Source organism: Rutidosis leptorrhynchoides, unplaced genomic scaffold, assembly GCF_046630445.1.
Source record: "Rutidosis leptorrhynchoides isolate AG116_Rl617_1_P2 unplaced genomic scaffold, CSIRO_AGI_Rlap_v1 contig399, whole genome shotgun sequence".
In the NCBI taxonomy this organism is placed as follows: Eukaryota; Viridiplantae; Streptophyta; class Magnoliopsida; order Asterales; family Asteraceae; genus Rutidosis; species Rutidosis leptorrhynchoides.
In genome coordinates, this window is record NW_027266631.1 from 5,428 (window position 1) to 19,556 (window position 14,129).

The window sequence follows — 14,129 nt, forward strand, 5'->3', positions numbered from 1 at the left end:
TTCGGATCAAACGGCGTAGAGTTTCACAGGATACAACCACAATAAACACGACAATAAGTATAATATTTAATAGAGTTCGGGCGAGACTTACACTAGCTAAACTCTCTGACGACACGAGAAAAGAAGAGACGGAAAGACGGTGGGTTGTAAGCCGACCTATTTGCTAGAAGGGTTTTTTTTGAGTGATTTCAATGTGTTTAAACCCAAACACACACCTTAATGACGGACACTCTAATCAGAAAGAACTCTGATCGCGATCCTCTTCCGAAATCTTGCACATTTAAAATTCCAATTCAAAACGGGAGATAAAATTCATTTCTAATTAGGAGATAATATCCCACTAATTACGGAAGTCAAAACCGTGTAGACTATAGTGGACGAATCCCACTAATCATGGATCATTAATTAAGAGATAAAATCTCACTAATTAAACAGACAAAAAATCATAACGGCTTCATTCCAAAAATAAGTGAATCGAACCGATATGATCTGCAAAGCAGATCAATAGACAAATCCAAATCCAAATCCAAATTGAACTAGAACCGAACCGTATCGGTCTAGGTAGGGTCGGGTCGTGCGTGCTTGGTGGTGACGTGTGTGGAACCTTGTAGACTTCCTCTACAACACACTTTAAACTACAACCCACTCAAACCACTATATATGTGACTTGAGTTTGTAGTAAATTTCCAATGTGGGACTTTGTACACTCATGCGCAAATCACCAACATTTGCACTACCATTTCTCATTCATCCTTGAAACAAAATGTGAAATAAATGATTCAATCCTTAACTATGTAATATAGATAAACTATAAGAATTAGTTTCAATTTAATCCAACATACGGATTCGTCTACACGCTTGGTCAAACTGTCATTGACCATGTATTTGACATTTTTGTCTAACAATCCCCCACATGAATGAAATTGTATGCGACTTTAGGTAGACACGAAAAATCTGGAGAGTTTAATCGAACAGATATCACATCGGCGCTCGATAGCTATTAACTTTGAATCGGTCCTAGCATAACACACATCTAATATACTCGCGGGTTAGTGAACGCGATGTCTTGAACTATCCCATTTTTATGTATACCAAGACAATGGTACCTACCTGATATCCACTCTACTAGCGTTCTAGTCTTTGTTGTTGTTCTTTAGGCCCTGAACAACCTGGTACCTTCAGGAAAGACAATTGAAATAATACGGCCCATGTATTTTTTTCAAATAGGCCACACTTATTCTTCGTATAGATGATGTCTCTTACTTTAAGCTAAACATAAAAAATACACTATTGTACTTCAACTCTTGAGTTGCACGAATCATTAAGAAGTTCTGAAATCTTCATCCTCGTCATGCAGGAAGCACTGTCAATCGACAACATAATGAGCAAGGGATATATCATTAGATGTTTTTCTCGATTAGGGATTCATGACATCACTCGATGAAAGTTTTGGATAAAGTAGGTTGAACTAATATCGATTAATTTTGTGATGCAGGCTGTGGAGTTTGTTTGTGGACATGTATGGACATGATGACAAAAGGCAGTTTGGGATTTGTAATAACTGACGCTGTGCTTAGTTCTCCTCTTCAAAATATACTTGAGAGAATCCAAGATTTCTTTGATTTACGTTGTAGTCTGTAGAGATGTCGTCTTAGAGAAAATTTTAATTTTTTATAATCTATTAATGTATTCGATCTAATTAATTTTGTGTAAGCCACAAAATTTCCAATTATAGTGGTGATTCATTGAGGCATTACTCCATCTGCAAATGTAATAAAGTCAATGTACTCCTTTTGGCGGAAGTGAAACAATATGCTCCAAGGGAGAAATTGTGCACAAATAAATAGTTTTTAAATCTATTGAAAAAATTTGATTTCTCCCTCTTTGCATTTACATGCTCCTTCAATTAAAACTCACATTTAAGAGTTTACTTTTCTTAATAATAATAATAAAAAAAGTTGATTACTTGCATATATAAAATTAGAGGCAAAAATTGTTTCACGATCCTTTTACTTCTGAAGCAATTTAGAGAGAGCTCCAACACTTTCGGTTGCGTCATATGTGAGGCAATATGTTTAGGAATGATTGAATTTTTTGATGGGATATTATTTTTATATCATATATGTTTTTGATGCTAATATCAAATGTGCATGTTTTGTTCATAATCAAATTTACCTTTTGCACAATTTTTATTAAATTCGTTACATTCTAATTCTACCGTAAACATCACATACTTTAAATAATGATAAAAAATCAAAATAATATGTATATTATATGTACAATATATTAACAAATCGCCTCGAGTGACGCTCGTGGCTCCAACACTAATTAATTAATAATGTACATACAGTATAAATGGCAAGGATGAATACACCCATCCTACCTAAACTTGGGTTCAGTTTACAACTTCATATCTAAAGTTACTTTTCTTACAAATTCATACCTAGCCTCAACTTGAAAACGTTTCATATTCTAGTACCCAAGTTAAATCGAGCTGATGTGTAACAAATGAACTGTTAAGTCCTCCACATCTGGCGCTTATTCCTCTACAATTAAATTTAAATGAACCGAACTTACAAATCAACAATCGAATCGAACATTTCAAACCCGAACCAAATGGCACAAGACACGAAGTCATTTGTTCCTCCTCCTTCTATTTTTCTTCGGCGGCTATCACTGTTCACTAACCATATAATCCAAAATCAATCCCACCACCACCATCCTCAAACAAACGCCGAGATACTAGATCTACATCCCTGTCGTGCCCCATCTCATCAATCTCTATGCTGGACATGGCGGCACCTTCCCTATTTCGACTCGTCCACGATTACCTCCATATCAAATTCTAAGCAGCCGCGCCACGAAACGCCATCATCTTGTCGAAATTCCCAACTGTTTTCTTGCATACATTATGCCTAATCTTAAATTTGTGTTACAGACTCAAAGTACTAGTAATTGATGAATGACGACATAGGAAGCAAGTTTTCCGAACCATGTGGCATTAAACCTTAGAGCATCCGTACTGTTGGTCCCGATTTTGACCACATCAGCGACACTTTGACAGAAAGAGAAAATATTGGGATTTGTAAAATTTTCCTCCATTGAAAAATTGGGATTGATGTATAAATATAGTAATATTTTTTCATTGGTTGAATAAGAATTGGGACTGAGAGAGGAAATTTTGTAAGAATTATTTTGTAATAATTACTGCCACATAAGACACCACATAAACACCAAAAGAAAAAAAATGGTCCCAATTTAATTATTGGGATTAGCACAGAAGGTGCTCTTAAAAACATCCACAATCCTATCACCTCTACTAATATCTTTTTACACTCTCTCTCTAGCCACATATACATTTTTTACCACCTCTAATTTTTATTACCCCATCACTACATTCATTCTCCACATACTTCATTTTAAATGGATCCCACATGTAATCTTTTCTAATATTTTACTTATCATTTATTATTCTTTTCTTTTCTTTTGAATATTGTATATACTTGCCTATGCTTAAATACAAGTTCCTGTAAATATACATCTAGACATAAATACATATTTTATTTAGTTTTGTCTATTAAAATTAATTTTTTAATACAAATTTTAATATCAATATATGTTATAAAAAATAAAGTTATTAAATATAGACAAAAAAAATTATTTAATAAAAAAGATAATATTATTAAAATTCTCAAAAACATTTTATTACACCGAATTACACTTATCATAACTAATAATACAATTAAATAACGCATTTCATCAATTATTTATAAAAATAAAATAAATGTGGAGATAATGGAAATTAAAATAAAATAAAAAGACTTATTGTAATTCATATTAAAAATACGATACATCTACTCATTGTTGTTTTCGAACTTCTTTCAAATATGCTCAACCAAATCATCTTGAGTTTGACGATGCATTTGTCTATTGCGAAGGCTAGCATTGGTTTGGAGGATATCCACGAAGTTTGGAGGAAGACCGCGATTAACACCCGATGTCGATTCAGCTTGCTCATTGTTAGTGTCGTACGTGTAATCACCCTCGTATTGATCTCGTTCATCCTCAACAATCATATTATGTAATATAATACATGTATACATGATATCGCTAAGCGTTTCGGTATTCCACATTCGTGTTGGACCACGTATAATAGCGAATCGAGCTTGAAGAACAGTAAATGCTCGATCCACATCGTTTCAAGCTGCTTCTTAGTGTTGAGAAAATAATGTTGCCTTTTCTCCTTGTGGTAATGGAATTGTTTTGACAAAGGTAGGCCAATTAGGATAAATACCATCGGCTAGGTAGTATCAAATATTGTAATTTCTACCATTTACCTCGAAAGAAACATGAGGAGCTTGTCCTTGCAAGTTGCGCGTGAACAAATGAGATTAACACGTTCAAATCATTGTTTGACCCTACGACGCCAAAAAACGAGTGCCAAATCCATAAATCTTTAGATGCAACCGCTTCGAGCATAATTGTTGGTGCTCCATGGTCACCTCTAGTATGCATACCTTTCCATGCTACTGGATAATTTTTCCATTCTCAATGCATGCAATCCATGCTGTCCAACATGCCTGGCAAGCCTCGTTCTTCTCCTATACGGAGCAAGTAACCGGTATCATTCTTATTGGGCTTCCTTAAATAATAAGGCCCAAAAATCTCTCGCACGCCTGCAATGAAGTTTCGAGTTCACTCTAATGTAGTACTCTCACCCATTCGAAGGTATTCATCAAGTTCGTCGGCAGACACTCCATAAGCCAACATTCGAATAGCAGCGGTGCATTTTTGAATAGCATAAAGACCATTCCTACCGATAGCATCAGGTCTTCTTTGAAAATAAGTGCATCGATTTTCTAGTGCATTCACTATGTGAAGAACGACTTAATTTTGAAAATAAGGGATTAGATGATGATGTATACGCCCCTGATTTTGAAACTTTAGTCCGTTTTGATGATTACTCCTCCATGTAAGCTCCATTCCACTTTTACTCATCCTTTACCTTTTCCCACCAATTTTGCAGTTTGAAATCATGATCACATTGCTCTTATTTATAGAACTCTAATGCAGCTTTCATCACATTAGCATCATTCTACCCACTTCGTTTCAGGTCCACCGCTCGCCTGTAGCAACTGTTGAAGTATGTGACTATGGCATTTCCTTTCACCCAATGGTATTTGCATTACAACCTATTCCTCTTCTGGCCACCGATATAATCCGAGATGGACTGCCAACAGTTCTTCGCTGACTAGTCAATACCGATGATTGGATTCTTAAATATATTAACCCATACACTAGCCAATAAAATATCTTCATTGGAAGTCTAATTTAAACTTCATGTCCTTATAGCCTTCTTTCCTTTGGTCACTTGAACATCTGTGTCATCATCATCATTCAAGTCAAAAGTTTCCAAGCCACGTAGGTGAGAGACGGATTGAGAAAAAGAAGCAGGACGTGACACCGATTCATGATCAGAATTTGGTGTTCCCATCCTAGAGCCACCCGGAGTCATATTCAAGTGGTACGGATTATTAGGAAAGTACCCAAATGGTTGCCGCCATGGAATATTTTGCATTTCTCGAATCATTGGAGGAGATCCATAGTAAGGAATTTGTGGAATTTGTGTATATGAAGAAAATTGTGGATTATGAGGAAATGGTGGATGTTGGGGAAATTGTGGATTATGAAAATATAATGGATTTGAGGGTAATGGAACTTTTGAAAAGTGGAGATAAAATAATGTGTGGATTGAAATATGGAATAATAGTTTTTATAGGAAAAAAGATAAATCTAAAAAAAAAAAAAAGTTCATTTTACTGTTTAACGGTAGGGAAATTTAATTTTTAAGAAGTCTAAACGATAATATTGAGAGATAAACTAAAAATAAAAAAATGAAAAAGAAATAAAGTGGATCCCACATTCATGTCTTCCAATGGGTGATAAAGTTATCATCTACACACTTTCTCTCCTGCTTATCACCTCATGCCCACAATGCTATCTCCTCCCTATCACCTATCTATCATCCAGCAATGTGGATGCTCTAAGGAACATATCATAATTTTTAACATAATAAAACAGTCTTAGCATAAACAAATGCATTATCATTTGGAAAACAAGTTTGAGAATCATCCACATGTTCTCCAACCTTGAGTGTACTCTCTTTATGATAGGTCCCTTCTCAAGATGTTCAAGAAATGGAGATACAAGGTCGCAATATTTAGAACACCATGGAGGAGGTGGGGACAGTATAGTTTTGTGTAAGGAGTAAAAGATTAAGCACTTGATAGAATAGCTTCAAACGATATCGGCCAATGTTGGCATGTATTCCACACATGATCTCATAAAGCAGAATAAAAGTTTTCATCTTAGCAGTTCCATCATGGCTGGTTGGAATCCAATTGTGAATGATCTTTTTGAAGGGTTTTATTGACCTGAAACATGTATATAACATATATATATAACGATTGCGGATCGAATTTAACAGGATCATAAAACACGAGAATCGGATTACGACACATTAGTGCACGTGCCTGGAAAAACTGCACAGTCGTAAAGTAAACCACAGAAAGTTATCAGGGAATAAGTCGTAAAGTAATAACCTTTATGTTAGACGAACACCTGAATTAGCCGTAAGTCTGTATTTGGGAGTGATAAGGGAAAGACAAAAAGTATTCCTCCACTTTGAAAGTCTTCCTCCACTTTGAAGTGGCTGCCGAAAATAATAAAGAAAATAATAGTTTTTTCTTAATTAATTACCTTCTCCTTATAGCAACATATTATGTGTAGGTTAATTACTTAATGGGTCATAAACCCAAAACCCACTAAGGGTATAATATATTAACATTATTAATATGGCCCAACAACTCCCGCTCGCCCGCAAGTTGGCGAGGATGGTATTCATTACTGTATTTGGCGTATGTCACTTTTGACATATCATACTCGACACATAGCTCGTTCAACCGGCATACACGAGAGCTAACATGTTACATGACAGTTAGGAGCATGTAACCTCTCAAAACAATTTTGAGTTATATTTTCCTGGAGTAGTTACCGTATGTGTTCCCTAGATCAATATGACACACAACCATCTCTTACATCTCATAATTAAAAATTATGGTGCTTAGTATTCATGACTTCTGCCTTGGTGTAGAAATAGTCCCGCGGGGGAATAGGAGCTAGCGTGTGACATTTACGTTATCGTCCTTCCTTGTGCCTCGAAAGTCTCCGCTCCCACTGGTTCATTTTTCCAATTCATTCCTCTATACTATATCTCTCATAGTCCTTCGGAAACATATCAAGATAGTGAACACCAATGGAGGTTATAATAATAGGACATAGTGTCTAAGGGTGCAAGTGAGTGTTAGGACACTCAGGGCTCACACAATGAAAGTATAAATCTATTTTCTTTCATTGCCCTTTAAATTGGTTGTCTCTAGTGCACATAGTATGAAATATGTGCTATAGTATTTTATCCATTCTTTATGGGCAGTATGCCTATCAAATACTGTGCAAATGATAGTCCGGACAAACTAAATGTTAGACTTGAGTTCTCCCACTACTCTAAAAATTCCTTTAGAACTCCATTTGACTTCTTACGTAGTAAACTTGAGCTTGTTTACTCCGAACATCGCTTATAGAGCATGTTCTCATCTTAATACCCTAATAAAGGCGACTATAAATTTTCCAAGCTTTAGCTCTCATATTGTCACTCAGACAATGCTTAAAGAAAATAAGTCTTACCCCCACTTCATCGTAGCAAGCAGAGATGATTACCCTTGTGAGAGAGCTAATTGATCTGTTCGACATATATTTTTATAGTGCTAAAAGTATAGCAGTCAAATAAACATGAATACATAACAAATAGTTCTGGCTTTATTAAAATGAAAGACATAATCCATACAAAATTATAAATGAGAAACTTCAATACAAAGTATAAACAGAAAAGTCAATTATTCCTTAGGTCAGTACATTAAGCTTTACGCAGTCCTATTGACTTGACGTAACCTTCGTAACATTCTTTAGCTAAGGCCTTAGTCATGGGATCTGCTAACATTAGCTTAGTCGGAATGTATTGCACATCGACTTCCTTTTTCGCTACCATGTCTCGTACAAAGTACATCTTAGTATCTATGTGCTTCGTTATAGAATGGAACTTGGGATCTTTTATGAAGGAAATAGCAACATGATTGTTACAGTTCATCATAATTGGATCTGTATTTTCCTTATAAATTCCCAAACTGAATAAGAATCTACGAAGCCATACTGTTTTTTGTGTACCAGTGCACAAAGACACAAACTCTGCCTCCATCGTGGATAACGCTACACAACTCTGCTTTTTACTCCTCCATGAAATGGCTCAATTATTGAGTAAGAAGACAAATCCTGAGGTGGATTTTCTTTTATCCTGATCGCCAGCATTATCGACGTCCGTGTAGCATTTAAGCTCTAGACTATTACCTTGGTAACATAACTTATAATCTATAGTTCCTTCCAGATAACGCATTACTCGCTTGACTGCTATCCAATGAGCTTTCCCGGATTAGATTGGTAACGACTTACTATCCCAACTGCATACTAGATGTCTGAACGTGTTCATAGCATAGCGTCCAACAAGCTTCCTACAGCACTGGCGTAAGGTACTTTACTTATTCGTTTCTTTTCTTATTTTGTGGATGGGCACATCTCTTCTCTAAATTTATCGGACTTGGTAATTGGAGTCTCAAAAGGCTTACAATCTTTCATTTGAAAGCGTTCTATGACTTTCCTTACATATGTCTCTTGAAAAAGTGACCGAAGTTTCTTAGAATGATCCCTTCCATTTTCAACCAAGAATGTATTTGGCCTCACCCATATCTTTCATCTCAAAAGTGGAACTCAACCAATCTTTTGTGAGTTTAAGATACTCCTTACAATTTATAGCTATTAAAATGTCATCTACATATAGAGACAGGATTACAAATTGCTTCTTGGATCTTTTAATGTATACACGGTGGTCTTCTTCGATCATCTCGAAGTCATATGCTAACAAAGCATTATAAAATTTCAGGTACCATTGTCTTGAGGACTGCTTTAGGCCATATATCGACTTCTTAAGTCGACATACTTTATCCTCTTGCCCCTCTTGAACGAAACCTACTGGCTGAGCCATATAGATTTCTTCAAGAAAGTTCTCAATTGAGAAAAGCAGACTTTACATCCATCTGATGTAATTCAAGATTCATACTTGCTACAATTCCCAATACTAGTCGGATAGAGGTAAATCTCACAACAAGTGAAAATGGCTCTTCATAGTCAATTCCTTCCTGTTGAGTATAACCTTTGATGACAAGACATGCCTTGTATCATTCCACAGAACCATCGGCATTTCGCTTTATCTTGAGAACCCATTTGTTCCCCAATTGCCTTACGCCCTTTCGATAAATATGCTAGTTCCCAAACCTTATTTTTATACATGCACTCTAACTCCTCTTTCAAGGCTATAGTCCATTATTCTTTGGTCTGACCTTTAAGAGCTTCAACACTCTTAGACTCTTCAACATCTAGATGATCAATCATAAATGTATGACCATCATCGATATCAAAACGACAATGGGGAGCCCATGGATGACTTGTTCGTCGCGGCTTTTGATGATCATTGTTGTCTAAGTGGCTCCCACTAGCATCTGAACTCCCTTTGGGAACTTGACTCCCACTAGGACCAAGATCCCCTCTTGGAACTAACTACGGTTGTAGTTGAGGTTGATCGGTAAGTTCATAAAATGTCAGGTCGTGATTTAATTCTCCTCTTTTAGGAAAATAATTTTCCAAGAATGTCGCATGATATGCATCAAATTCAGTTATATGTCCATCTTGATCACCAATGAAGATATATCCTTTAGAATTTTCACAATACCTTATAAAGATACTCTTCTTCCCCCTAGGATCTAACTTTCCATATTGATTGTCGGTGTCACGGGTATAAGCCGCACACCCCCGAGCTTTTAGGAAGTGCAGGTCTTGTCGTCTACCACTCTATAGCTCATATGGTATGGAAGTAACTGGTTTTGTGGGCACATGGTTCAGAACATATGTCACACTAAGCAAAGCGTCTCTCCAAAACATAATAGGTAGATTTGGTTGTGCCATCATGGACCTTACCATTTTCATTAATGTTCTATTCCTACACTCAGCAACACCGTTTTGTTGTGGCGTGTAAGGAATTTTCCTAGATTCCCTTTTTCATCACAAAATGATCTGAACATATTAGATAAATACTCGCCTTCTCAATCTATTCTTAAGGTCTTGACCCTTTTATCTAATTGGTTTTCCACTAAGGAAACATATTTCTTAAAGCAGTCTAATGCCTCAGATTTATGTGCAGTTAGATAAGTAAAACCATAGCGTGTATAATCATCTATAAAATTGATGAAATAATTTGCACCGTGTCTAGCCCTAACATTCATCATACCATAAACATCAGAATGCACAATTTGAAAAGGTAATTCGGCCTTACGCCACTTACCAAAAGGTTTTGTGGCAGTTATCCGAGCTAAGCAGTGTTCACATGTTGGCAACCTTAACCTGTTTAGTGCCACCTAACAAGTTATCTTTAGCTAAGCGTTGCATACGTTGTTTACCGATATGTCCTAATCTAGCATGCCACATAATAGAATTTTGCATAGAATCAATCACATGAACATAATGAGCTTTATCATAAACATAACAATCATCATCAATTATTATGAAACGATCATAAATCAAACCAGTACCAAACGTCTTTTGTCCCAAAGTGAACTCAATAGTCGAAGTTGAACCATAAAATTTGAAATCAAACTGAAAAATAATGCATTCCAATATAAACTAAATTATTAGGAGCAAAAGCACATCGTGCAGGTACAACATGTTTTTTTCTGCGAAGCTTTAATTGGCAGGTACCAATCCCGCAAACCTTCAACTTTGGAGTTGTTACCCACGGTGATCCACTTTGTTCCTCGAGATACTTGTTGGAACTTGACGAAGGCATCACGATCCTTCGCTACATGTTCTATTGCCCCTGAATCCAAGATCCATAAAAGGTCAGTTTCACATAAGAAAGCATTATTAGATACATAAATTTGATTGTTAGTAGGAACATAATGTACCTTCTTGGGCTCGTTGCAATCACGAGCATAGTAACCCTTCTTGTTATAGTTGTAACACTTAACCTTGGTTAAGTTGACTTTCTTAAAATAACTCTTTCCCTTCTTAGCCTTCAGCTCTTTAGCCTTTTGGGTTTTTTGAGTTTTGTTCTTGCCCTACACCTTCCTGGGTCACCATTGCGGTTAGGCTTGGAATGCGAAGTTCTAGCTTCGGCCTGATGGACCTCAACATAAGCCTTGGCTGCCATGAGTCAATCCTCTTCGAGCTCAAGGTGCCTAACAACATCATCAAAAGTAGTGATCCCAATGTTGTGCATAAGATGAAACTTTCATGTATTCCCAGCTCGCAAGCAGAGAACAGATGACAGCCTGAACCTTTTGTTCTTCAGTCAGTTCAATCTTAGCTTCATGCATCTCATATATCATGCTAGACATCTGTCTAAGATGATAGCGCATGGACTGATTCCCTTGCTACTTGTAGGAGTAAAACTTAACAATAAGCTGCCTCTTTTTCATTATAGAGGTAACGTCGAACCTAGCCTGAAAAGCATCCTACATCTCTTTTGCCAAGTCAAATCAGAAGAATTCGCGCACGCAGTCATCCTCCATGCAGCTTAGGAGCGTAATCCAAGCAACCGAGTTCTTGCGCTTCCACGCAGTATACAGCTCTCTATCACGCCTGTGCTGAGCAGTCCGGCCATCATCCGGCTCTTGCATGATCGTAGTGAGAATCTCGAGAACCTCTTGCTCCATTTCAAAATAAAATAATTGCCAATATTTGCCATTTCAAAATAAAAAACTTTCTAACCTTTTTCTGTAATCAAAAGAACAAGAAAAAAATTAATTAATAAAAAAATAAAACATTAATTCAAACGAATTTAATTTAATCAATAATAATTTATTTGTTAAATTTATTTAATCAATAATTTATTTATTTAAATAAATGTATAATTAAAAAATGAATAATTAATTAAAAACAAATTTGATTAATTAATAAACAAATAATTATTAATTAATTAAATTATAAATAAATTAATAAATAAATATTAATTAATTAATTTAATAGAAAAACGAATTTATTAAATTAATTAATTAATAAATATTAATTAAATAATTAATAAATAAAATAGTAAAATAATTTATTGTTATATTTGGATTATCATTATGTTATTTATTATTTTATTTTATTCCGAATTCAAATACCTAAAGGGATAATATACTCTTATCTCAAAACAGTTTCAATTTCAATTGACGTCTATTATTAAGATAAATAGTTTCGAAAATATTTAAATAATATTTTTAGACCTCAGATGAAAAATTCCATTTGACAATTGTGTCCAAAACAGCGTAAACATTCTACCGCGAATGTTTTAGAATTTTCTGACGAACGGAAAAAAATTATTTCAATTGGAGCGTGTCTCCACGCGATGGTCATAACAAGTCGCAAACGGTGGCTCGTGAGACGCAGGCGCCCGGCTTCTTGTGGTCTAGCTGATATCAGACCGACGCAATTCGACTTGATTTTCAATTTTAAAACCAACTGTAATATTTTAAAAACCAAAAACAGACCGGATCTATTTTTTATTGAAAAAATGAGGAGTATTTGCCTAACTCGCCAGCCAAACAATCTCCGATCGCGACGGGGCCAGCAGCGTGGATTTGTCTCCTCAAAACGAGTCCAACTATATATAGTACACCCCCAAACATTAAATAGAAAAGAATGTGATTCAACAAATACACATAATAATGTAATTATCGACGTATACAATATAAATACGAATTTCGACGAAAAAATCGACACGACAGACAGTTTTAAAACCTTTCTCTGATACCACTGAAGGGTTTTATTGGCTCGAAAAAGTATTTAACATATATATAGCGATTGCGAAATTTTACAGGATCATAAAAAACGAGAATCGGGTTACGACACATTAGTGCACATACCCGAAAAAACTGCACAGTCATAAATTAAACCACATAAAATTATTCGTGGATTTTCCCAAGCTATTGTGTCCACCAATTAACAGTATAACGTTCCTCTAATAAATATTTATGTTAGAAGAACACCTTAATTAATCGTAAACATGTGATTGGGAGTGATAAGAGAAAGACAAAAATCTTCCTCCTCTTTAATAGTGGCTGCCGAAAATAATAATGAAAACAATATGTTTTCTCTTAGTTTAATTACCTTCTCCTTATAGCAACATATTTATATGTAGGTTAATTACTTAATGAGACATAAACCCAAAACCGACTCAAAGTCTCGAAGTGTAATATATTAACATTATTAATATGGTCCTCAACATTTTTTGTATAAAGCAACAAACAAAGTGGTAAGGAGAGATGCGCTAATTCCATCTTTTGGCCATGCAATCTCTTTTCTGCTCGTTATTACAGAAGCAAGACCATCCATGTTGATTCTATGTCATACTTAACACGTTCATAATCAATGTTAAGACATGTGTTATATAAAGACATTTGCATCATTTGATTATATACATTGTTAAGATATCTATTATATCGAAAATTTGCATAATTTAATTATACACATATATGATTAGATTGTCATTTTTTGACATAACATATAGTAGCTATTAATTAGAAGTAGATAAAAATTTTTTGATAAATAAAACGGTTGTGAGTAGATTAATAATTTTATCATATAAATTTAAACGTTGTACTAATTAAATAAAGATATTCATTTGTTCAAAATGTGATTTGGTTAATTTACTAAAGAAGTTTAGGATTGTCAAGGTGGCAAGATCGACAAAAATAATTAATAAGTGCAAATACAGAATGTCTAAAGATTTTTTATGTGAAGATCAAGCGTCTGCGAGTTAAAGATGTGGAAAGATTTTGAAGATTAAAGATACGGCACGTAAGGAAATAGAACGCGTTGCAGAAAAGGAAACAAAATCGGATTCAGTATCTTCTAATCTAGTATTACATACATGCAGCCGAAAAGAAGAACATAATTGGAAACTAAATATTCTGATAGAAAATCAAATG

The 14,129-nt window shown here is 35.1% G+C and overlaps 1 pseudogene; it reads right to left on the reverse strand.

The window, feature by feature from the left end:
• Positions 1 to 3,854: 3,854 nt before the first annotated feature.
• LOC139883428 (protein ALP1-like) lies at positions 3,855 to 4,998 on the reverse strand (annotated as a pseudogene).
• Between the last annotated feature and the right edge of the window lie 9,131 nt (positions 4,999 to 14,129).